General features: G+C 35.6%; 1 pseudogene; it reads left to right on the forward strand.

The window, feature by feature from the left end:
• Nucleotides 1-396: 396 nt before the first annotated feature.
• Nucleotides 397-1580, forward strand: LOC123939156 (annotated as a pseudogene).
• The last annotated feature ends 24391 nt before the right edge of the window (nt 1581-25971 follow it).

A 25971-nucleotide genomic window follows, 5' to 3' on the forward strand; every position in this document is an offset into this window, starting at 1 on the left:
AGGAAGTCTCCAAAAGGATGAGAATGGAATAACATGATTTTCTAAAATAGTGAAAAAATTGGATAATGTGCAGTTTGAAATTGTGACTTATGATCTCTTGGTCATACTTTAAATTGTAAACAAACAAACAAACAAACAAAAACAGAAACCACAGCAGTCCAGTTTCCTTTAATATATGAAAATGACCTCTAATACATAAAGTTGATAGAATTCATTTTAATATGTATACTCTGGTTTTTAAAAGTATATTAAATCATAGATAAGGAATATAGAAAATTAGTAAGAACTGATTCAAGTGATTATGGGCGATTATTTTTATATTTGCCATTGTTAAAATTTAATAAGAAAACTGCTTCATTTCTATGATATTTTTAAAAATCTCTTATCTGCCTGTTATCATTACAGAGGGTCATGATGAGTGGGAATGAGACAGAAACCACAGATTTCATTCTCCTGGGCTTCTTCCCTGAATTTAAATGCATCACAGCCGTGGTCTCCATCATTACCCTGATCTACATGGCTGCCTTCACAGGCAACACTCTTTTGATCCTCCTCATTTGGTTGTATCCCAATCTCCACACCCCCATGTACTTCCTTCTCACTCAGCTCTCCTTAATGGATTTGACTTTGACCTCCAGCATTGTCCCCAAAATGGCAGCCAACTTCTTCTCTGGATGGCGGAGCATATCATTTATGGCTTGTGGGACTCAAATTTTCTTCTCCCTGACTGTGGCCATTGCAGAATGCATCCTTATAACTCTCATGTGCTTTGATCGTTAAGTGGCTATTTGTAATCCTCTTCGATACCCAGTCATCATCAACCCTAAGGTTTGCTTACAGATGATTGCCATGTCTTGGGATGGAGGGGCACTTACTTCCCTGGGACACAGTGCTTTTACCTTGCATTTTAACATCTTCAGCCCCAGAGAGATTCCCCACTTCTTTTTTTTTTTTTTTTTTTTTTTAAGATTTTTTTTTTTATTTATTAATTTTGACAGAGAGAGATCACAAGTAGGCAGAGAGGCAGGCAGAGAGAGTGAGAGGGAAGCAGGCTCCCTTCAGTGCAGAGAGGCCGACGTGGGACTCGATCCCAGGACCCTGAGATCATGACCTGAGCTGAAGGCAGCGGCTTAAACCACTGAGCCACCCAGGCGCCCAGATTCCCCACTTCTTCTGTGAAGTCATGGCTGTACTCAGGATAGTCTGTGAGGGTATCTCAGCCTATGAAAAGTCAGTGGTGATAACAAGCGTCTTTGTTCTGCTGCTGCCCTTATCTCTTATCTTGTCTTCCGACGTTCTTATCTTCCTTTCTGTACTTCGAATGAACTCCCCCAGAAGGCAGGAACAAGGCTCTGGCGACATGTTCCTCTCATCTCTGTGTGGTGGGTCTCTATTTTGGTCCAGGCATGTGCATCTACATGAGACCTGGATCTGCCAAGACTCCAAAGTTGAATCAGGGTCTCTTTCTGTTTGAAACTGTCCTCACACCCCTCCTAAACCCACTTGCCTACAGTCTTAGGAACAAGGAAGTTCTAAGGACACTGAAAAAGTTAAAGGGGAGGTGTCTGTCCTTCAGGTAAATGGCAGAAATCTCACTATCACCCATAGACAAAATAGAGATGCACCAGCAAAAGGGCATTTTGTCAGTTAAATAATAATGATAATAATAATAAAAATAATCCCTTCAAGATCCTGAAAAGTCAACTCAATTTACTGAGTTTATTTGCAGGGAAAAAATGTTTATCCTTTCCTTTCTCCATCTTGAAATCTTTTTCTGATTGTCCAAGATGATGTTCTGATGAAGGACACGGAACTGTGTACATCAATTCTCTTCATGGTTCACTCTTGGTGGTAATGTACATGTTAGTATTTCCCAGTTTCATGTTGATACCATGAGAAAAGATCAGTGTCTGCATCCCTAAAATGAAAAAAAAAAAAAAATCAAGCACGTAGGTACCTCAGGATAATTCCCTGATAATGTTAATTAATGGGCATGATTATAAACCATCAGGAATGAGATAAATTTATCAGTGTTTCTTTCCTCTATATATCTAATAGGACTATTAATTCCTCTTTCTGGTGTAAAAAAAAAGCCTTCACTATACATCAGTGCTTCCAAAGAGTGGATTTATGATCACTTGCATTGTAATAACTTGCTGACTTCACAAAATATACCAATTTTGTGCCCATCTCAGATTAGCAGAACTAGAATCTGGTAAATTGGGCTCAAGAATCTGACCAGCAGACCATTTAGTGATTGTCTTGTTTACCAAGGGTTGTAAGTTACCAGTGCAATTACGGACCTAATTTTCTAGACTTGCCTTACAAATTAACATCCCAGTCTTAAAGTTTACTGATCTCTTATATGTTTCCTGATCTCTTCCTAATCTCTTATATCTCTTATATGTAATAGAATGGGTTAAGGTGGCTAGCAAAAACTAATGTTATTTTTAAGATAGCAGAAAAATAAACTTTATGTTTTGAATAATTCATAATTTTAAAATTTTGAGCACACAGGGTAAAGACAAAGTAAAAATAAAGAATAAAAGACTCAGACTTGTGGTATAAAACTATGAATGATTGAAAATATTTATAACCAATTAAATTTAAAGCATGAGGCATTATAGATGTTTCCAAATGTTGATATACTTCAAAAAATTGAAAATATGCTATATAATAGAGAGAATGTGGACTCTGAGAAACAAACTGAGGGTTTTGGTGGGGAGGGGGTGCAGGGTTAGGTAAGCATGGTGGTGGGTATTAAGGAGGGCACATATTATATGGAACATTGGGCGTGATCCATAAACAACGAATCTTGGAACACTGAAAAAATAAGATAAGGAAAAGAACATTAGGAACTTATTACACATTTCCTTTTTTTTTAATGACTGAAATAGGGCTGCCTGGGTGGCTCAGGTGGATAAGTTTCTACCATCGGCTCAGGTCATGATCCCAGCATCCTGGGAGCCTGCTGATCCTCCTGCTTGCTCTTGTTTTCTTGTCTCTCTCTCTCTCTCTCTCTCTGTGTCAAATAAATAACTAACATCATTTAAAAATGACTAAAATAACATAAAGCCAGTTTTCTAGTGAATAGGAAACATTCAGAAGGAGAACTAACAATCTAACAACTTCTTCCTTAATTATCTCAGAAGATATCAAATTGCATTGTATTACAGAGATACAAAGCAGAGTTCTGGAAAACTTATGTCAAATTTCAGCTGTGTCAACAATATTAAACATGGGTCTTTCAGAATTCCTAGAGGAATGGATGAGGGAATCCTTAAAACTGAGTCAAAATCTCACTTCACTGAAGAATAGAAGTTATCTCTAAGCTATCTCAAATAAGAGCAGTGTGTCATTTAATAGATACTATCATGCAATGTTACCACTCAGTCGGCGATATCATAACGCTCTGGTACTCCAAAGGGAATCCACAAATAAGACTGTGTTTAGAAGATGGCACTAGAAAAGAAGGGAGAAATATCCAATGAGGGAAGATAGTCCTACTTGAAGAGGTTCTGTTGAATAATATGTGTTTATAAAGTATGTTGTTTATGTTTGACTGTTTTAATTTCATATGTAACTCATGGAAGTGAATACTTTTACCCTGTGTGACTCACGGCAAATAGATTTCCAGATGGATTGGGAAGGCACTAATCTTGGAGTTTAGACTATGTGTTTGTGTCCCACTAATGTTGGAGGAACACCATTCCATACTGTAACTTAGTCCTTTAAGGGAAATAATTAAGCACATGATCATTTAAAAGTACTATGATTTAGTCCTAATTAAATCATGGTTCTTTCATTTATATCCATTCCCATATTAATGATTTTAAATTGCTGTCTTCTACTTTAACTGCACTCCAACATGCATATATTTTGTTGTAGAACAACATAAAATGTCTTCTATGTATAAATGCAATATAAATTTATTGATTTAAATTCAGTTAACCAAGTTATAGTAAGTACATCATTAGTTTTTTTTTAATAATGCTCAGTGATTCATCAGTTGAGTACATATATGTATATATATATATATATATATATATATATATATATTCAAACAGATTGGGCATCTGGATCTCTCAAGTGGATAAGCAGCTGTCTTCAGCTCAAGTCATGATCTGAGGGTCCTGGCACCAAGCCCTGTGTCTGGTTCCCTGCTCAGCATGGAATCTGCTTCTTCTTCTCCCTCTGCCCCTTCCCCACTTGTCTTCATGCTCTCTCTCTCTCTTTCTCAAATAAATAAATGAATAAATAATAAATAAATAAATATTTTTAAAAAGTCAATCATATTAGGAAATACACTATGAAAATAAAATTTTGTATTATTCATTTATGTATTTATGTATTTATCATTTTATGATGAAAATTAGAACCCTATGGGGATAGGATGTAATGAATTGAAGCTTTTACAAAAGAGACAAGATAACCACCACTTCAGGTTCCCAGAGACTAGGAGATGCTACAAAGGGAATGAACATTAAAATGAAGCAGACAGGAGACAGTAGATAATTGAAAAAAAAAAAAAAAAAAAACCTTTCAGATGGGTCTCTGACTTGAGAAAATAGGGAAAAAATACAATAAATTGAAAAGAAAGACTATATGTACCCCAGTGTTCATAAAAGCAATATCCACAATAGCCAAACTGTGGAAAGAGCCAGGATGCCCTTCAAGAGATGAATGGATAAGGAAGATATAGGCCATATACACAATGGAATATTAATTGATCAGCCATTAGAAAGGATAAATTCCCAACTTTTGCATAAACATGGATGGAACAGGAGGAGATTATGATGAGTGAAATAGGACAAGGAGAGAAAATCAATACTCATATGTTTTTCCTTGTAGAACATAAGGAATAGCATGGAGGACATTAGGAGAAGGAAGGGGAAATTGAGGGGATGGAAATTGGAGGGGGAGATGGACCATGAGAGATTGTGGAATCCAAGAAACAAACTGAGGGTTTTGGAGGGGTATAGGTTGGCCTGGGGATGGGTATTAAGGATGGCATGTATTGCATGGAGCACTGAGTGTTATATGTAAGCAATGAATCTTGGGATCTATATCAAACACTAATGACATTCTGCATGGTGACTAACATAATATAATATAAATAATAATAACAAATAAAGACATGGGAAACAAAAGCAAAAATGAACTTTTGGCACTTCATCAAGATAAAAAGCTTCTGCACAGCAAAGGAAAAGGCAGCCTACAGAATGGGAGAAGTTATTTGGAAACAATATTACAGATAAAGGACTGTATCAAGATCTATAAAGGACATTTTAAATGAAACACCAAAAAAAACAGATAACCTAGTCAAAAAATCGAGGAAGACATGAACAGAAACTTCTCCAAAGGAGACATACAAATGGCCAATAGATACATGAAAAAATGCTCCACATCACTTGCCACCAGGGAGAAACAGATCAAAACCACAATTAGATATCACCTTACACCAGTCGGAATGGATAAAATTAACAAGACAGGGAACACCAAATGTTTATGAGGATGTGACAAGAGGAACCCTCTTACACTCTTGGTGGAAACGCAAGCTATACAGCCACTCTGGAAAGCAGTATGGAGGTTTCTAAAAAATGTTAAAAATAGAGCTTCCCTATGACCCAGCAATTGCACTACTGGGTGTTTACCCCAAATATACAGATGTAGTGAAAAGAAGCAGCACATGCACCCCAATGTTCATAGCAACAATGTTCACAATAGCCAAACTGTGGAAGGAAATAAGATGCCCTTCAACAGATGAATGGATAAAGAAAAAGTAGTATACAATGAAATATTACTCAGACATCAGAAAGGATGAATACATACCACTTACAAGGACATAAATGGATCTCGAGGGGATTATGCTCAGTGAAATAAGCCAAGCAGAGAAAAATAACTATCATATGGTTTCACTCATATGTGGAACATAAGGAATCTTGGAGAGGAAAATAGGGGTGGGGGTAACTGAATACTAAGAAATCAGAAAGGGAGACAAACCATATGAGACTTGACTCTGGGAAACAAACTGAGGGTTGCAGAAAGGGAGGTGGGAGGGGAGATGGGATAACTGGGTGGTGCACATTAAAGAGGGCAGTGATGTGATGACTACTGGGTGTTACATGCAACTGAAGAATCACTGAACATTCATGGAAAACCAATGATGTACTTTACCTTTGTTAATTATGAATTTAAAAAATTAAAAAATAAAACTAGAAATACTCTATGATCAGACAATTCCACTAATAGCTATTTAAGCAAGGAAATGGAAACAATCTAAGTGTTCTTCAGTAGATGAATGGATTAATATGTGGATATATATATACACACACACATGTATATACAAACTATACATAATATACATATATAATATATAGTATGTGGAGATATATGTAATATATAATATATAATATAATAATGCATATACTATAACTATATGTGTAGATGTATGATATATAAAATATATAATAATATTATAACTATATATGATATATGTGATATAATATTATGTGATACAATGATAATATATAATATAATATAATACATGATATGATATAATATACAATAATATAATATATTATATATAATATGTGGGGATATATATGATATATAGTATACATAATATATAAATGTATATAAATACAATATACTATATATAATAATACATAATATAATAATATATAATATAATTCAATAATATAATATATATGATATGATATATATCACATATATCCACATATTAATATATAAGTGGAGATAACTATATATATATAATATCCTATATATTTATGTATATATTTTTATATACATATACATATTTTATAAACAGGGGTTCATATTATGTATATATTGAAGAAAAAGGCAAATAAATCTATGAATATGAGAAAAGATGGTGTGTAGGCATTGAGAAAACATGTGTGTGTGTGTGTATATATACATATATATATTCTAGTGAATATATATATATATGTATCATATACATATATGTATATGAATATCACTAGAATATTACTCAGCCATTAAAAAAATAAGAGGGGGCACCTGGGTGGCTCAGTGGGTTAAGCCTCTGCCTTCAGCTCGGGTCATGATCTCAGGGTCCTGGGATCAAGCCCCACGTCGGGCTCTCTGTTCAGTGGGGTGCCTGCTTCCTCCTCTCTCTCTGTCTGCTTCTCTGCCTACCTATGATCTCTCTCTGTCAAATAAATAAAAAATTAAAAAAAAAAGAGCTTGCCATCTGCAACAATGTGGATGTCCCTGGAGAGGATTACACTATGTGTAATAAGTTAAAGACAAATATCATACGATTTCACTCATATGTGGAATCTAAAAATGAAACAAATGAGCAAACAAAATAAAGAAGATATAGACCCAGAAATACAGGGAACAAATGATGATTGCCAAAGGGCTGGTGGTAGAGTTATGGGCAAACATTTGTAGCAGTTTGGGAGGTATGTACTTCCAGTTATAGAAAAAATGAGTAATTAATGCAAGGTATAGTTAGCTACATGTGGTTAGTATAACATACATATAGAATTATTCACTCATTATTTTGTATATCTGAAATGTATATGTATAATGTACATTGTTATGTCAACCATATTTCAATTAAAATTAGTTCAATTAAAAAAGAAAATGTATACACAATATTTTCTTCCATAAAAAAACTTGCCATTTCCTATCACATAGATGAATCTTGAGGGAATTACATTAAGATAAATAAATCAGACAGAGAAAGATAAATTCTGCATGATATTACTTACATGTGAAATGAAAAGAAAAAATCTCATAATGAGAAATATCAGATTAATTGTCAGAAATGTGGGTGAAGGAGTTGGGGTTTAAGTGTTTGGTACTCATAGTGTAAATCTGTAGTTATAAGTTGTCACACACACCAAGGTAACTATAGTCAATAATACTCTATTGTATATTTGAAAATTACGAAGAAAGTAAATCCTAAAATTTTTCACCATAACAAAAAAGAGTACCTATTCAATCATTGGATGTGTTAACTAAATTTATTATGGCAATCATTTCTCTACACATACATATATAACATAATCATGTTGCAATCTTAAACTAATACAATGTTTTATATGTATATATCAATTATATCTTTAAAAAAAAAACTAGAAAAAATTCACATATATAGCAATGGAGAGTAGAATGCCAGTTACCATGAACTGGCATGTATGTATTTGAATGCAACTCCATCTGCTCTACGTACAGCTAATCTAATCACTGAAAAATAAGGTATTCAGAAAGAAAATAGTTTATTCAAGAGGCAGTCAAAAGGGAACAGGAGAACAAGACTAAAATCTGCCTCTCTGAATGGGGAGAAAATACATATTTTTATAATCATAGAGGTTGAGATTATGTATATATTCATTAAAAGGGCAGAGAAACTTATGACTATTTATGAGGAATTATCATGTATAAGCATTGTGTAAGCATGTATTTAACATATATCCTCTGTTCACTTTAGGGTGGTGACTTAGCACCAGAACAAGGCAAAATTCAGCCCCTGATGTCAGGAGGTTATTTTAAGACAAGGAGAAGGATAATATGAGCTTGTTGTACTAGTATAAACCGGATCAGTTCTTAGTTATTATGAATGATAAGATCTCCTTATTTTGTATGGCTGAATAATATTCCAGTGTGTGTGTGTGTGCGTGTGTGTGTATATATGTATTTGTATCACATATGTATGTGTATCACATATTTATACATTCATCAAACAATGGACACTTGGACTGCATCCATAATTTGCTATTATAAATAATGCTGCTCTGGTAATCCAGTAATTGAACTACTGGTCATTTACTCAGAAAATACAAAAACAGTAATTCAATGGAATACATATGCCCATCCCTGGCATTTTAGATTGAGTTGTCCTGGGATCCCTGTGTTTTCATAATTCTCAGAATATTTCCACAATTTGAATGGGAGATACTTGTCAAGAAAATAAACCACAGGCGTAATCTGGGCTATTTTTACCCAGTAACACTGTCTGTGGGAGGGAAAACACAGCAACTCCCAAGTGTGAGTTCAAAATAATTGAGGCACAAATTGGTTCTTTTTAAGATCCTTCCTCTGTTCTTCATCAGTTTCTAACAAGGATTTGACAGCACAGTGCTCCTTTTAATCCAGCATCTTATTATTTAATCTTGTCACAGTACAATGATTATCCTCAAGAAGTCAAATATGTGATCTTCATAAAGGCCAAACCAGGCACCCAAATGCCACAAAGGTTAGAGCTGCAATGAACACCATGCAAGAACCCTAAGGATTTCAGACATGACTGAGCACAAATGACAGTATTGGTAGGGATACTTCTTGAAAATTCATACTAATATTAGAACCTTTTGGTTTTCTATTTTGATCTCATTGAGTATGATATTACATTTATAAACCATGAAGAACAGAAATAGTCTCCCTGCATACTATTCCCCTGTACATATATTCCATAAAGAATTTTTACTTTCTGATATGATCCAAAGCTTCGCTTATAAAAGTTGTTCCTTTCGTCTACCTTTCATAGAATTGGAATGCTCCCATTTCTGCAAAGAGAGTAAAAATTCCTGAAATACAAGGAAATAGAAAACTCTATGTCTAGTGGGAATCAAATCTGCTTCCCCAGGTTTAAAAACATTTATTATTTTTTAATTTTTAAAAATTTTTCAGTGTTCCAAAATTCGTTGTTTATACACCACACCCAGTGCTCAAAACACTTAAAGAAATCAGTGTACTTTTGTAGTTAAAGACAGAATCCCATACAAGTAAATGTTATATACAAAAATTATTTTCAAAAACTGTCTTTGGTTTTACAATGATAAATGAAAACATTAAGCTGCTCCAGTCAAACATGGTATACAAAAATTTTTGTTGTTCTTTTTTTGTTAAACAGTGAGTACAAATAACTTACTGGAATATAAAGCTTTGGAAGGCCATCTAAATTACAGAGAGGCAAATGAATCATCTCGCATATAGATGCCTGCTTACACACACACACACACACACACACACACACACACACACACACACACAGTTCCAGATAGAAAATTCTAAATAATTTCAATTCAAAAAACAATGCTTTAAACACATTTATACATACTTTTCTGTCATCTAAAGAAAATAACCCATGCGCTGATGTGAAACATTCCCACAAACAAAACACATTCCAAGAGATTGGTCCATATATATATATATATCCCTGAACTAAAGCTTGTCCTTCCTATTATGCCAACTACACTGTGCAGTTAAAGTGAGTGCAAACACTATCACCCAGTGAGTGAGTTGGACTATGTGGAATATACTTTAATAGGCCAACAAAATAAGTTACAAACAAAAAACTTTATCTGGGCAAATATCCGAATCTCTACTTCTTTACTGACTCTTGGAGAAGAGCCATCATGCTATGTGTCTTTATTTGTTCCTGGAAGTATCATATCTGGTCTATCCACCCAATATTCCATGGATATTCATGTCCCATCCATGTAGTTCACTGAGCAATAACATTAGAATTATTGTTCTTCATCTTGTCACTCTGTCCAGTTTGGAATCTGAAAAAGAAGAGAGATATTCTGCTGAAAAATCTGTGCTTCAAGGATGAGAAGTAAGGTATGCATGTTAGATTTCATTTACACCATCAACCAACTTATATGACAGTTAAAAAAAGCACAACTTTGACATGTGATGTCAGACTTGTGTAAGGTGGTGTCCCATACACAGTCTGACATCACATTTCAATTTTTTGAAATAATCATATGGTTTCATTCATATGTGGAATATAAGAAACACTGCAGAGAATCATAGGGTAAAGGAGGGAAAACTAAATGAGAAGTCAACAGAAAGGAAGAAAACATATGAGAAACACTTAACTATAGGAAACAAACTGAGGGTTACTAGAGGGGATGATGGTGGAGAATGGACATTAAAGATGGTGTGTGATGTGATGAGCCCTGGGTGTTATACACAAATGCTAAATTATTGAAAACTGTATATGAAACTAATGATGTGCTATATGTTGGCTAATTTAATTTAAGTTAAATATTTTTAAGAAATGCGATGTCAGAATACCAAAATAGTGGTAAAATTAGAACAAAAATCAACAAGGTTACCAGCTGAAATGTGAAAGCATTTAATTATTTAGGTTTGGCACTGAATTATCTTAAGATTGTAGAATATTTCACTACAGAAGATCTTAGGTTCTAGACCAGTGGTTGTTAAATGTTTTGGTTAAGTAACAACTGATAGTCACTATTTAAAGAATAACAACATAACAAAATCAGATTTGTTTTTATTGGTGAAAATATTATCTTGTTGTTTAATATGGTGAACAGTAGAAATTGACTCCTACAAGTAAATTTCAGTATAATCTAAATATGTGGATTAGCTTAAAAAATATTTTGAAGTTTGCATCCTCCACCCAGGCAGGAGGCAGGATGATATGCATCCTTTGCCTTTAGATATGAAAGTCTAAACTAAACTGCCCAGCCAGGCCATATCCAGCCTTAAGCTTTGGATTCTGTTTTCCCAATGCTGGCTTTCTGGATGACAGAGCCTGCCTCTCATGTCTGATTTTTTCCCCCTAAAGTTAGTTTTTATGTAAGATGTAGTGAGAACCCCCAAAAGGACAATGATTTCATTGAGCTCACAGATCAGGTCCCATGAAGTTTTTTGTGAGCCTGCCTGTTCATACATAATTGGTTAATGAATTTGGTTTGAATGACAGATTTTTTCCCTGAAGTTGCTAATTTACTTTCTTTTAATTGTTTTCTAGTTTTAATGGGGAAAGGGCTAAACCTTTATCTCCTCAAAACATCATTGGCTACTTCTGTGGCCTTCAAGTCACACACACATGCACACACACTGTGGTTGGCATAGATAGATTTATAAGAAGGGCTAATAAAATTCATAGCATGAGCCAATGTTGCTACTGATTGGAAAGTTTGTAATTGTGAAAAAATGAATAGATTACATCAAGTGACTGGTATGATTTAGTTTATTAAGATGATTCATGAACAAATCAGCTGTTTTGGGATTGATCATTTCTTGTTTTCATGCAAAGGAATCAAGATGGTATTCATTTTGATGGCTAAATTTAACTCTGAGAATCAAAATAAACAATGGATTCTGGAACACTGAAAATAAACTAAACTAAATTATTAATTAGTTAATTAATTAAAAAGAAAATAATAAATGGTTAATTTTAAACAGAAAATGCAGAACATTTTAATCACCTAACATCTATGAAACTTTACATCATGATGTATAAAGTATTTTATCAGATTTATGGACTAAGTTAATCATTTTGTCATGACAGAAAGCAATGGCAATCATTCCACTACTGTCTTGGGTCACACGTTCAGAGCTCTGTCGTTATCCAAAGTTATCCAAAGGTGTCAGTCAATTTGGTTAGTTATGATTAAGAGAAGCATGAAAGACAATTAATGCATGTATCTGTATGATTAAGAAAAGAAGTGCCTAGATGTAATTCCTGACTGAAGTCCCTATAACTCAGGCAGGACTAGCCTTTTCATAGTATGATCCATGTCATCAACATCAGAATCATTTGAGCTCTTCTTGGAAATGCAGATTTCAGTAACTCATCCTAGGCCCAAGCATTGAATTTTCTGGGTGTAGGGTCTGGAATCTGTATTTTAGCAAGTATTCCAAGTGGTTCTACTGAAGAGTAATATCTGAGAGTCATGAGTTAAAGCTTAAAGGGGTTCAAGGATCCAAGTAGAAAGAGTAGGAGAAGGCAGTAGAAAGATTCCTACTGTCTGATGGATTGTTCCAACTACAGGACAGATGTTACTGATGTTCACCAAAGCTTGATAAAAATTTTGTTTGCATAAAATACTCCAAAAACTGACAGAAAATACTTCTCTCAGATGACCATATTCCTTTTGCGGGCGGATCAAGCTGGCATAGATTCTAAGGTTAATTGGGCAGAAGCCATAAAATCCTTGAGGTTGACTTTAAAATACAGTGAGGATGTAAATCAAATTTAAAATGTGTTCTTTTGATGGCTGAGTAACCACATCACTTTATCCTTGTATCCACTGATGGACATTTAAATTGCTTTGATATCTTGGCTATTATAAGTAAATAATGCTGCAATAAAAATAAGGGTGCACATATATTTTCAATTTAGTATTTTCAGTTTCTTTTAATGCTCCACAGTGAGATTAGTGGGTTGCATGGTATTTCTATTTTCACCTTTTTTTTATTTTATTTTTTACTTGAGAGAGAATGAGAGGGAAGAAAGGGTCAGAGGGAGAAGCAGACACCCTGCTGAGCAGGAAGCCCGATGCGGGACTAGATTCTGGGACTCCAGGATCATGACCTGAACCAAAGGCAGTCACTAATCAACTGAGCCACCCAAGCATCCCATCTATTTTCACTGTTTGAAGGATCTTTATATTGTCTTCCACAGTGGGTGCACCAAGTTACATGCTTGCCAGTACTATGTGAGGATTCCTTTCCCTTCACAACCTTGCACATACTTGTTGTTGCTTGACTTTTTTAGGCTAGACATTATGAAGGTGTAAGTGATTTTTTGTTTTGCTTTACCTTTCCCTGATGATAAAGGATGACAAACATCTTTTCATATATCTATTGGCCATATATACATTTTCTTCGGAAAATATCTATTCAAATTTTCTACCCATGCAAATCCTACCAAACATTTGTTTGTTTTTATTTTAATTCAATTAATGAACATAAAATGTATTATAAGTTTCTGAGGTAAATTCAGTAATTCATCATTCTTATATAATGCCCCGTGCTCATTACATCACATGCCCTACTTAATGTCCATCATCCAGTTACCCCATCTCCCCCAACTGTTCCCCTCCAGCAACCCTCAGTTTGTTTCCTATGATTACGAGTTTCTTATGGTTTATCTTCCTCTCTGATTTCATCTTGTTTTATTTTTCCCTCCCTTCCTGTATGATCCTCCATTTTGTTTCTTAAGTTCCACATATGAGTGAGATCATATGGTAATTATTTTTCACTGGTTGACTTATTTTGCTTAACATAATTTCCTCTTGTTTCTTCCATGTTGTTCCAAATGGCAAGATTTCATTTTTGATGGCTGAGAAATATTCCATTATATATATTCCATTGTATATATAAAACATCTTTAGCCATCCATCTGTTGATGGACATGTGATCTTTTTCCATAGTTTGGCTATTGTAGACATTGTTGCTATAAACATTGGGGTGAAGGTGCCCCTTCAGTTCACTACATTTGTATCTCTGGGATAAATATGTAGTAGTGAAAGTGCTGGATCATGGTGTAGTTCTGTTTTCAACTTTTTGAAATCTCCATACTATTTTTGAGTATGAGTAATATCCTTTTGAGGAATCTCCATACTATTTTCCAGAGTGGTTGGACAAGTTTGCATTCACACCAACAGTGTAAGAGGGTACCCCCTTCCCACATGCTCTCCAATATCTGTTGTTTCCTAAAATGGTTAATATTTTCCCATTATGATCAGTCTGAAGTGGTATCTCATTATGGTTTTAATTTGTATCTACCTGATGCCCTCTGATGTTGAGCATATTTTTCATATGTATATTGGTCATTTCTATGTGTTCTTTGAAGAAATGTCTGTTTGTGTCTTCTGCCCATTTTTAATTGGATTATTTGTGCTTTGAGTGTTAAGTTTGATAAGGCCGCTCTAGATTTTGGAACCCAGCCCTTTATCTGATGAGACATTTGCATATATCTTCTCTCATTCATTCCATTTTCTTTCATTTTGTCGACTGTTTCTTTTGCTCTGCAAAAGATTTTCATCTTAATGAAGTCCCAATGGTCCATTTTTGCCTTTGTTTCCCATGCCTTTGGAGATGTATCTAGCAAGAAGTTATGCAGCTGAGGTCACAGAGATTGCTGCCTGTGTTCTCCCTTAGGATTTTGATGGATTCCTGTCTCAGATTTAGGTTTTTAACCATTTTGAGTCTTTTTTTTTTTTTAATGTATGGTGTAAGTAAATCGCCCAGCTTCTTTCTTCTGCATGTGGCTATATAATTTTCCCAACACCATTTGTTGAAGAGACTTTCTTTTTTCCATTGGATTTTCTTTCCTGCTTTCTCAAAGATTAGCTGACGATATAGATGAGCGTCCATTTCTGGGTTCTATATTCTGTTCAATTGATCTATGTGTCTATGTTTGTGTCAGTACCATGCTGTGTTGATGATCACAGCTTTGTAATACAATTTGAAGTCAGGCATTGTGATGCCCCAAGGTATTTTTTTTTTCCTCCATTTCCCTGGAGATTCAGGGTCTTTTCTGATTCCATAGAAATTTCAGATTATTTCTTTCAGCTGAATGAAAAGAGTTGATGATATTTTGATAGAGATTCCATTGGATTTGTAGATTGTTATAGGTAGCAGAGACATTTTAACAGTTTTTGTTCCTCTAATCCATGAGCAAGGTACATTTTTTCCTCATTTCTTTGTGTCTTCCTCAATTTATTTCATAAGTGTTCTATAGTTCTCTGAATAAAGATCCTTTACCTCTTTGGTTAGGTTTATTCTTGGACATATTTTGGAGTTTGGAGCAATTGTAAATGGGACCAACTCCTCAAATTCTCTTTCATCCTTCTCATTGGTAGTGTAGAGAAATGCAATTGACTTTTGTGCATTGGTTTTATGTCCTATCAACTTACTGAATTCCTGTAGAGTTCTAGAAATATTAGGGTGAAATCTCTGGGGTTTTCCACAAAGAATATCATGTCTTCTGCAAAGAGTGAGAGTTTGAATTCTTCTTTTCTTTTTTTTTTTAAGATTTATTTATTTGACAGAGAGAAATCACAAGAGAGGCAGGCAGAGAGAGAGGAAGGGAAGCAGGCTCTCCGCTGAGCAGAGAGCCCAATGTGGGACTCAATCCCAGGACCCCGAGATCATGACCCGAGCTGAAGGCAGCAGCTTAACCCACTGAGCCACCCAGGCGCCCTGAATTCTCCTTTTCTGATTCAGATGTCTTTTATGTCTGTCTGCTTTCTGATTGATGAGGCTAAGACTTCTAGTACTATGTAGAACAACAGTGGGGAGAATATAAATCCTTGTCAAGTTTTTTAACTTAGGGGAAAAGCTTTAAGTTTTTCTCCATGGAGAATAATATTCACTGAGCACTTTTCATAGATGGCTTTTATGATATTTGGGTACGTTCCCTCTATCCTTACACTCTGAAGAGTTTTAATCAAGAAACAATATTGTATTTTGTCAAATGCTTTCTCTTTATCAATTAAGAGGATCATATGGTTCTTGTACTTTCTTTTAGTAGTGTACTGTGCCTGGGGGTAGATATTAAGGAGGGTATGTTTTTCATGGAGCATTTGGTATGGTGCAAAAAGAACGAATCTTGGAACACTGAAAACAATTTTTTAAAAGTATTTTAGTGTATCACAGTGATTGATATGTTAATGTTGAATCACCATTGCATCGCAGGAATAAATCCCACTTTGTCATGAAGAATAATCCTTCTTAAGTATCATTGTATCCTATTGGCTAGTATTTTGGTGAGAATTTTTGCATCCATGTTCATCAGGGATATTAATCTGTAATTCTCCGTTTTGATGGGGTCTTTATCAGGTTTTGGGATCAAGGTAACGTTGACCTCATAGGATGAGTCTGGAAGTTTTTCTTCCATTTCTATTTTTTGGAACAGCTTCAGAGGAATAGGTATTCGTTCTTTAAATGTTTGGTAGAATCCCCCTGGGAAGCCATCTTGCCTTGGACTTAATTTTGGGGAGATTTTTGATTACTGTATCAAACACATTGCTGGTTATGGGTCTGTTCAGGTTTTCTATTTTTTCTGTTTCAGTTTTGGTCGTTTATACATCTCTAGTCATGCATCTTTTTCTTCCAGATTACCTAATTTGTTGGCATATGGTTGCTAATAATAAGTTCTTTTAACTGTGTTTTTCAGTATTGTTTTTGATCTTTCCTCTTTCATTCATGACTTTATTTTATTTTTTAAATATTTATTTATTTATTTGACATAGAGGCAGTGAGAGAGGAAACACAAAGAGGGTGAGTGGGAGAGGGAGAAGCGGGATCCCTGCAGAGCAGGGAGCCTGATGTGGGGCTCTATCCCAGGACCCTGGGATCATGACCTGAGCCAAAGGTAGACATTTAACCTCCCAATCACCCCCAAATTCATGATTTTATTAATTTGGGTCATTTCTACCACTTTTTTAAAAAACTTTTTGATAAGTCTGGCCAGGTGTTTATCAATCTTATTAATTCTTTCAAAGTTAATTTCCTGTTTGACCCATTCATTATTTAGTAGGGTACTATTTAGCTTCCATGCATTTGCATTCTTTCCAAGTTTCCTCTTTGTGATTGAGTTCAAGTTTCAAAGTATGTTGGTGTGAAAATATGTACAGAATGATCCCAAAATTTTGTACTATTTGAGACCTGATTTGGGACCCAGAATATAACCTATTCTGAAGAATGTTCCATGTGAACTTGAGAAGAATGTTTATTTGTTGTTTTAGGATGGAATGCTCTGCATATATCTATGAAGTCCATGAGGCCCAGTGTGTCTTTCAAAGATCTTCTTTCCTCATTGATCTTCTGCTTAGATGATCTGTCCGTTGCTGTGAGTGAGGTGTCAAATCCCCTAATATTATTTTATTATTATCTATGGGTTTCTTTAATTTTGTTTTTTTTGAAATTTTTATTTCATTTTATTATATATATATATATTTAATTTTTTTTCCATTTTATTTATTTTTTCAGCGTAACAGTATTCATTCTTTTTGCACAACACCCAGTGCTCCATGCAAAACGTGCCCTCCCCATTACCCACCACCTGTTCCCCAACCTCCCACCGCCCCCCCTTCAAAACCCTCAGGTTGTTTTTCAGAGTCCATAGTCTCTTATGGTTCGCCTCCCCTTCCAAATTTTTTTTTTTTTAATAAACATATAATGTATTTTTATCCCCAGGGGTACAGGTCTTCACACTTCACAGGTTTACACACTTCACACAGGTTTACACACTTCACAGCACTCATGATAGCACTTACCCTCCCCAATGTCCATAGCCCCCTCCCCCTCTCCCAATCCCACCTCCCCCCAGCAACCCCCAGTTTGTTTTGTGAGATTAAGAGTCATTTATGGTTTGTCTCCCTCCCAATCCCATCTTGTTTCATTTATTCTTCTCCTATCCCCCTACCCCCCCATGTTGTTTGTATTTTGTTTATATAATTGGCTTCTCCCATGTTAGGGGCATAAATATATATAATTGTTGAATCTTCTTGTTGGATAGAGCCTTCAAGTATGATATAGTGTTCTGAGATTTGCAAGTTTCACTATTATATGTGAAGGTTTTGGCCTTTATGATTATTTATTTATTTATTTGTTCTGGTGTTGAGTTGTATAAGTTCTTTATATATTTTAAGTATTGACCTTTAATAAGACATATAATATGGAAATATTTTTCCCATTCACTAGGTTGCATTTTTGTTTCATTAATGGTTCTCTTCCCTCTGCCAAAAATGTTTTTATTTTGGTGTAGTCCCAGAAGTTTATTTTTGCTTTTCTTTCATTTGCTGAGAAGACACATCTACAATAATGTTGGTAAGGCCACTGTTAATGAAATTCCTCTCTATGTTTTCTTGTAGGTGTTTTATGGTTTGGAGTCGCTAATTTAAAACTTTTTTTTTAATTTAATTTTTTTAATTTGTTTATTTACAGCATACCAGTGTTCATTGTTTTGGCATCACACCCAGTGCTCCATGCAGTACATGCCCTCCCTATTACCCACCACCTGGTTCCTCAACCTCCCACCCACCACCCCTTCAAAACCCTCTGGTTGTTTTTCAGAGTCCATAGTCTCTCATGGTTCATCTCCCCTTCCAGTTTCCCTCAACTCCCTCTCCTCTCCATCTCCCCATGTCCTCCATGTTCTTTGTTATGCTCCACAAATAAGTGAGACCATATGATACTTGACTCTCTCTGCTTGACTTATTTTGCTCAGCATAATCTCTTCCAGTCCCGTCCATGTTGCTACAAAATTTGGGTATTCATCCTTTCTGATGGAGGCATAATACTCCATTGTGTATATGGACCACATCTTCCTTATCCATTCATCCGTTGAAGGGCATCTTGGTTCTTTCCACAGTTTGGCGACCGTAGCCATTGCTGCAATAAACATTGGGGTACAGATGGCCCTTCTTTTCACTACATCTGTATCTTTGGGGTAAATACCCAGCAGTGCAATTGCAGGGTCATAGGGAAGCTCTATTCTTAATTTCTTCAGGAATCTCCACACTGTTCTCCAAAGTGGCTGCACTAACTTGCATTCCCACCAACAGTGGAAGAGGGTTCCCCTTTCTCCACATCCTCTCCAACACACGTTGTTTCCTGTCTTGCTAATTTTGGCCATTCTAACTGGTGTCAGGTGGTATCTCAATGTGGTTTTAATTTGAATCTCCCTGATGGCTAGTGATGATGAACATTTTTTCATGTGTCTGATAGCCATTTGTATGTCTTCATTGGAGAAGCATCTGTTCATATCTTCTGCCCATTTTTTGATATGATTATCTCTTTTGTGTGTGTTGAGTTTGAGGAGTTCTTTATAGATCCTGGATATCAACCTTTTGTCTGTACTGTCATTTGCAAATATCTTCTCCCATTCCGTGGGTTGCCTTTTTGTTTTGTTGACTGTTTCCTTTGCTGTGCAGAAGCTTTTGATCTTGATGAAGTCCCAAAAGTTCATTTTCACTTTTGTTTCCTTGGCCTTTGGAGATATATTTTGAAAGAAGTTGCTGTGGCTGATATCGAAGAGGTTACTGCCTATGTTCTCCTCTAGGATCTGATATATTCCTGTCTCACGTTGAGGTCTATTATCCATTTTGAGTTTATCTTTGTGTACGGTGTAAGAGAATGGTTGAGTTTCATTCTTCTACATAACGCTGTCCAGTTTTCCCAGCACCATTTATTGAAGAGACTGTCTTTTTTCCATTGAATATTTTTTCCTGTTTTGTTGAAGATTATTTGACCATAGAGTTGAGGGTCCATATCTGGGCTCTCCACTCTGTTCCACTCGTCTATGTGTCTGTTTTTATGCCAGTCCCAGGCTGTCTTGGTGATCACAGCTTTGTAGTAAAGCTTGAAATCGGGTAACGTGATGCTGCCAGTTTTGTTTTTGTTTTTCAACATTTCCTTAGCAATTCGGGGTCTCTTCTGATTCCATACAAATTTGAGGATTATTTGTTCCAGCTCTTTGAAAAATACCGGTGGAATTTTGATCGGAATGGCGTTAAAAGTATAGATTGCTCTAGGCAGTATAGACATTTTAACAATGTTTATTCTTCCAATCCAAGAGCATGGAACAGTCTTCCATCTTATAAGAAGTTCTAGCAATGGCAATCAGACAACAAAGAGAAATAAAAGGTATCCAAATTGGCAAGGAAGAAGTCAAACTCTCTCTCTTCGCAGATGACATGATTCTTTATATGGAAAACCCCAAAGACTCCACCCCCAAACTACTAGAACTCATACAGCAATTCAGTAACGTGGCAGGATACAAATTCAATGTACAGAAATCAGTGGCTTTCTAATACACTAACAATGAAAATACAGAAAGGGAAATTAGAGAATCGATTCTATTTACTATAGCACCAAGAACCATACGATACCTGGGAATAAACCTAACCGAAGAGGTAAAGGACCTGTACTTGAGAAACTACAGAACACCATGAAAGAAATTGAAGAAGACACAAAAAGATGGAACACTGTTCCATGCGCTAATTTAATTCTTAACTCATTTTTAGCTTACTTTCATGTAGTTTAAGAAAGTGCTCCAATTTCATTCTTTTGCATTTGGCTGTCCAGTTTTTCTAGAAACATTTATTCAAAAGACTGTCTCTTCCCTATTGCTTATGTCTACGTCCTTTCTTATAGATTATTTTACCATCCATGTGTGGGTTTATTTCTGGCCTTTCCATCCTGTTCCATTAACCTAAGTATATATTTTGGTGCTAGTATCACATTGTTCTCATGATTATATCTTTGTAATATATTTTGAAATATGGGGTTGTGCTATCTTCAGCTTTGTCATTTCTCAGGATTGCTTTGGCTGTTTGAGGCCTTTTATAATTCCTTACAAATTGTAACATTATTTATTCTAGTTTTGTGAAGATGTTTTTGTTATTTTGAGAGGAATCGCATTGAATCTGTAAATTGCTTTGTGTAGTATAGGTATTATAACAATATTAATTCTTCCTGTTCATGAGCATGAAATATCTTTCTACTTTTTATAACTTTTTCAATTTCTTTCAACAATGTTCTCTGGTTTTTAGCATATAGTCCTTTTAACTCCTTGGTTAAACTTACTCCTAAGTATTTTATTCTTTTTGGTGAAATTCTAAGTGAGATTGTTTTCTTAATTTCTAGCTGCTTTGTCATTAATGCAGAGGGATGCAAAATTTCTGTTTATTAATTTTGTATTCTGCAATTTTACTTAATACATGTATTATTTATGATAGTTTTCTGATGAAGTCTTTAATTTAGTGGGTTTTTTTTTTACTGTTGTTGTTAGTTTGTTTAGTATTATGCCATCTGTAAATAGTGACAGTTTTACATTATCCATACCAATCTGGATGACTTTTACTCATTCACCTTGTCGTACTGCCATTTGTGATATAGATGAACCTAAAAGATATTATTCTAGGTAAAATAAGTCAGACAGAGAAAGATACATGTCATATGCTATCACTTATGTGTGGAATCTAAAAAAATAAAACAAATGAAGAAACAAAATAGTAGAAATACAAATAGTAGAAAAACAAAAACAAAAGAGTAGAAATGGATCCATAAATACATAAAACAATCTGGCTATGGCTGGAGGGGGTTGAGGATGGCAGGGATGTACAAATATGGGTGAAGAGGAATGGGAGGTCCAGACTTCCAGGTACAGAATACGGAATATAGTCAATGGTATTGAAATAGCTTCATATGATGACAGACTATAGCCACACTTGTGGTGAGACTAGCATAATTTGCAAGGTGTCCAATAAGTATGTTGCACATATTAAGCTAATGTAACATTGTCTACCAAATATAATTCAATTAAAAATAAGGGAAAAATGTGTCCTTTCTCACCCTTCTTAAAGACATCAAATTTAAGCTTGTTGCTTATTCTCTGAATACAGACAATAGTGGGAGACTAATAACGAAACCCATTCTACTGAACAGATAAATGTTATCGAGTCTTGAGTGTTTGTTGGAACACTCAATGGTCAAAGTTCTGAAGGAACTTCAACAAATTAAATAAATGATATTGCGGTTTCCAAAAATATAGTTTATTTCATGTGACATATTTAGTACATGTTACAGCTTAATCACAAAAGTATTTTATTAGAGTATCCCTACACTATGCCAAAGTCATTTTGATTGCAACCATTAATATGAAAAAACAAACAAACAAAAACAGCTGTATGAATTTAATAATTCTTTAGATTGTTGAAAGAGGAGAAGTAAATGTGCAGTAGAAAAAGTAAACATAGAATGGGTTGGAGCATTGATGGAAAAAAAAATGTGCCATTTCCATGTTATGGTTAATTCCTGCCCTGTGACTTAAATATCTTTATACAGTAGGAAAATTCAGTTTTCAGTTCCCCCCAGAAACAGTTTATATTATGCCGTCAGTTATTATATTGTATAACCCTGCTTTATTCACTTTTGTTATGAAAGCTTCCACTGTCATTCAAGTGATGCTGCTAAGGAGAAATCATTGAGACAGGAAATGAGACATTGTGCATAGACTTTATACTCCTGGGCCTTTTTCCTGGAATGAGACATGCAGGCATTCTTGTTTCTGTAGTTCTCCTCATCTATAACATGGCTATCACAGGAAACACCACTTTGATCCTCTTCAACTGGGCAGATCCCCACTTCCACACATCTATGTCTATCCTGTTTAGCCAACTCTCTCTCATTGACCTGGCTTTCAAATCTAGCATCATGCCAAAAATGTTAGCTAAGTCTTTCTCAAGGAAAGGAAGATTTCCCTGATCGGCTGTGGGACCCAGATCTTCTTTACTTTGACTCTGGGGATTGATGAGTGCTTACTGTTGATTCTCATGGCTTATGATTGCCATGTGGCTATCTGCAATCCTCGTTAAGTACCCAATTATTATCAGCCAACAGATTGTCCCAGCTATTATTTTCTGTCCCAGAAAATGGCCATTGGATGCAGGGTAGGAGGGACTCGGCATCCTTGGTTCACATAGCCTATGCCATGCACTTTCCCCTCTGTGTCTCCTGGGAACTCCACTACTTCTTCTGTGAGGTCAAGGCCATCTTGAAGTTATCTTGTGAGGACATCTCAGACTAGGATAAATGAATAATAGTGACCAGCATTGTTGTGGTTCTTCTCCCCATAAGCCTCACCCTGACCTCCTACACCCTCATCTTCCTGTAAGAATTGCAAATAAATTCCTGTGATGGAAAGAGTAAGGTCCTGGCTACCTGACTGTGGTCATCTTTTATTATGGCCCAGCCACGCCGATATACATGAGGCCTGGATCTTCCAACACCCCCATGCTGAATCAGGCTCTCTTTATGTTTGACACCATCCTTACTCCCATGATGAACCTGTCATGTACAGTCTAAGGAACAGGGAGGTTGTGGCCTCAAAGAAGAAGGTACTGAGGGAGTGCCCCACTCAAAATAGGCTTCCATGATTCAGTGAATAGACAGAAAACTTAAACATCAAATATCCATGGGAGGCAGCAGGGTCTGAGGAAACACTGAGGACTCTCTGTATCACCATTTTCTCTCCTCTTATTCTTTCCTCCTGATATCAGTTTTATATAACAAAACCAACGAATTCTCAGAGAATAGGGGAAAGCAACAACTATACCATTTTTAATTTTTTAAATTAATTAATTAATTTATTTATTTAATTTATTCTTTATATTTTTATAAACAAATAATGTATTCTTAGCCCCAGTGGCACAGGTCTGTGAATCACCAGGTTTACACACTTCACAGCACTCACCATAGCACATACCCTCCCCAATGTCCATAACCCCACCACCCTCTGCCTAACCCCTCCCCCCCCCTCAGTTTGTTTTGTGACATTAAGAGTCTCTTATGGTTTATCTCACTCCTGATCCCATCTTGTTCCATTTATTCCTTTCCTACCCCTCAAATCCCACACATTGCATCTCCACTTCCTCATATCAGGGAGATCATATGATAGTTGCCTTTTTCTGATTGACTTATTTCTCTCAGCATAGTACCCTCTAGTTCCATCCCTGTCGTTGCAAATGGCAAGATTTCATTCCTTGAATTCCATTTGATATATCATATCTATATATCTATGATATCTATATATATCTATACCTATTTATATCTATATCTATATCTATATATATCTTGCCATTTGCTATATATATCTCACATCTTCCTTTTCCATTCAGATGTTGATGCACAGCTAGGTTCTTTCCATAGTTTGGCTATCGTGGACATTGCTGCTATAAACATTTGGGTACACATGCCTCTTTGGATCACGATGTTTGTATCCTTAGGGTAAATACCCAGTAGTACAATTGCTGGATAGTAAGGTAGCTCTATTTTCAACTTTTTGAGTAACCTCTATGCTGTTTTCCAAAGTGGTGGCACCAGCTTGCATTCCCACCAAAGTGTAGGAGGGTTCCCTTTTTCTTTGCATCCTCGCCAGCATCTGTCATTTCCTGACTTGTTCATTTTAGCCATTCTGACTGGTGTGAGGTGATATCTCATTGTCGTTTTGATTTGTGTTTCCCTGATGCCAAGTGATGTGGAGCACTTTTTCATGTGTCTGTTTGCCATCTGGATGTCTTCTTTACAGAAATGTCTGTTCATGTCCTCTGTCCATTTCTTCGTTGGATTATTTGTTTTTTGGATGTTGAGTTTGATAAGTTCTTTATAGATTTAGGATACTAGCCCTTTCTCTGATATGTCATTTGCAAATATCTTCTCCCATTCTGTCAGTTGTCTTTTGGTTTTTGTTAACTATCTCCTTTGCTGTGCAAAATTTTTGATCTTGATGAAATCCCAATAGTTCATTTTTGCCCTTGCTTCCCTTACCTTTGGCAATGTTCCTAGGAAGACATTGCTGAGGGTGAGGTTGAAGAGTTTTCTGCCTGTGTTCTGCTCAAGGATTTTGAAGGATTCCTTTCTCACATTGAGGCCCTTCATCCATTTGGAGTCTATTTTCATGTGTGGTTTAAGAAAATGGTCCAATTTCATTATTCTGAATGTGGCTGTCTAATTTTACCAATACCATTTGTTGAACAGACTGTCTTTTTTTTTTTTCCATTGGACATTGTATCTTGATTTGTCGAAGATTAGTTGACCATAGAGTTGAGGGTCTATTTCTGGGCTCTCTATTCTGTTCCATTGGTCTATGTGTCTGCTTTTGTGCCAGTACCATACTGTCTTGATGATGACAGCTTTGTAATAAAGCTTGAAGTCCGGAATTGTGATGCCACCAACTTTGGCTTTCTTTTTCAATATTCCTTTGGCTATTCAAGGTCTTTTCTGGTTCCATATAAATTTTAGGAATATTTGTTCCATTTCTTTGAAAAAATAGATGGTATTTTGATAGGGATTGCATTAAATGTATAGATTGCTTTAGGTAGCATAGACATTTTCACAATATTTCTTCCTCCAATCCATGAGCAGGTAACATTATTCCATTTCTTTTTGTCTTCCTCAATTTCTTTCATGAGTACTTTATAGTTTTCTGAGAATAGATTCTTTGCCTCTTTGGTTAGGTTTATTCCTATGTATCTTATGGTTTTGGGTGCAACTGTAAATGGGATTGAGTCTTTAATTTCTCTTTCTTCTGTCTTATGTTGGCATAAAGAAATGCAACTGATTTCTGTGCATTGATTTTATATCCTGACACTTTACTGAAATCCTGTACAAGTTCTAGCAGATTTGGAGTGGAGTCTTTTG

This window comes from Meles meles, chromosome 3, assembly GCF_922984935.1.
Source record: "Meles meles chromosome 3, mMelMel3.1 paternal haplotype, whole genome shotgun sequence".
NCBI lineage: Eukaryota > Metazoa > Chordata > Mammalia > Carnivora > Mustelidae > Meles > Meles meles.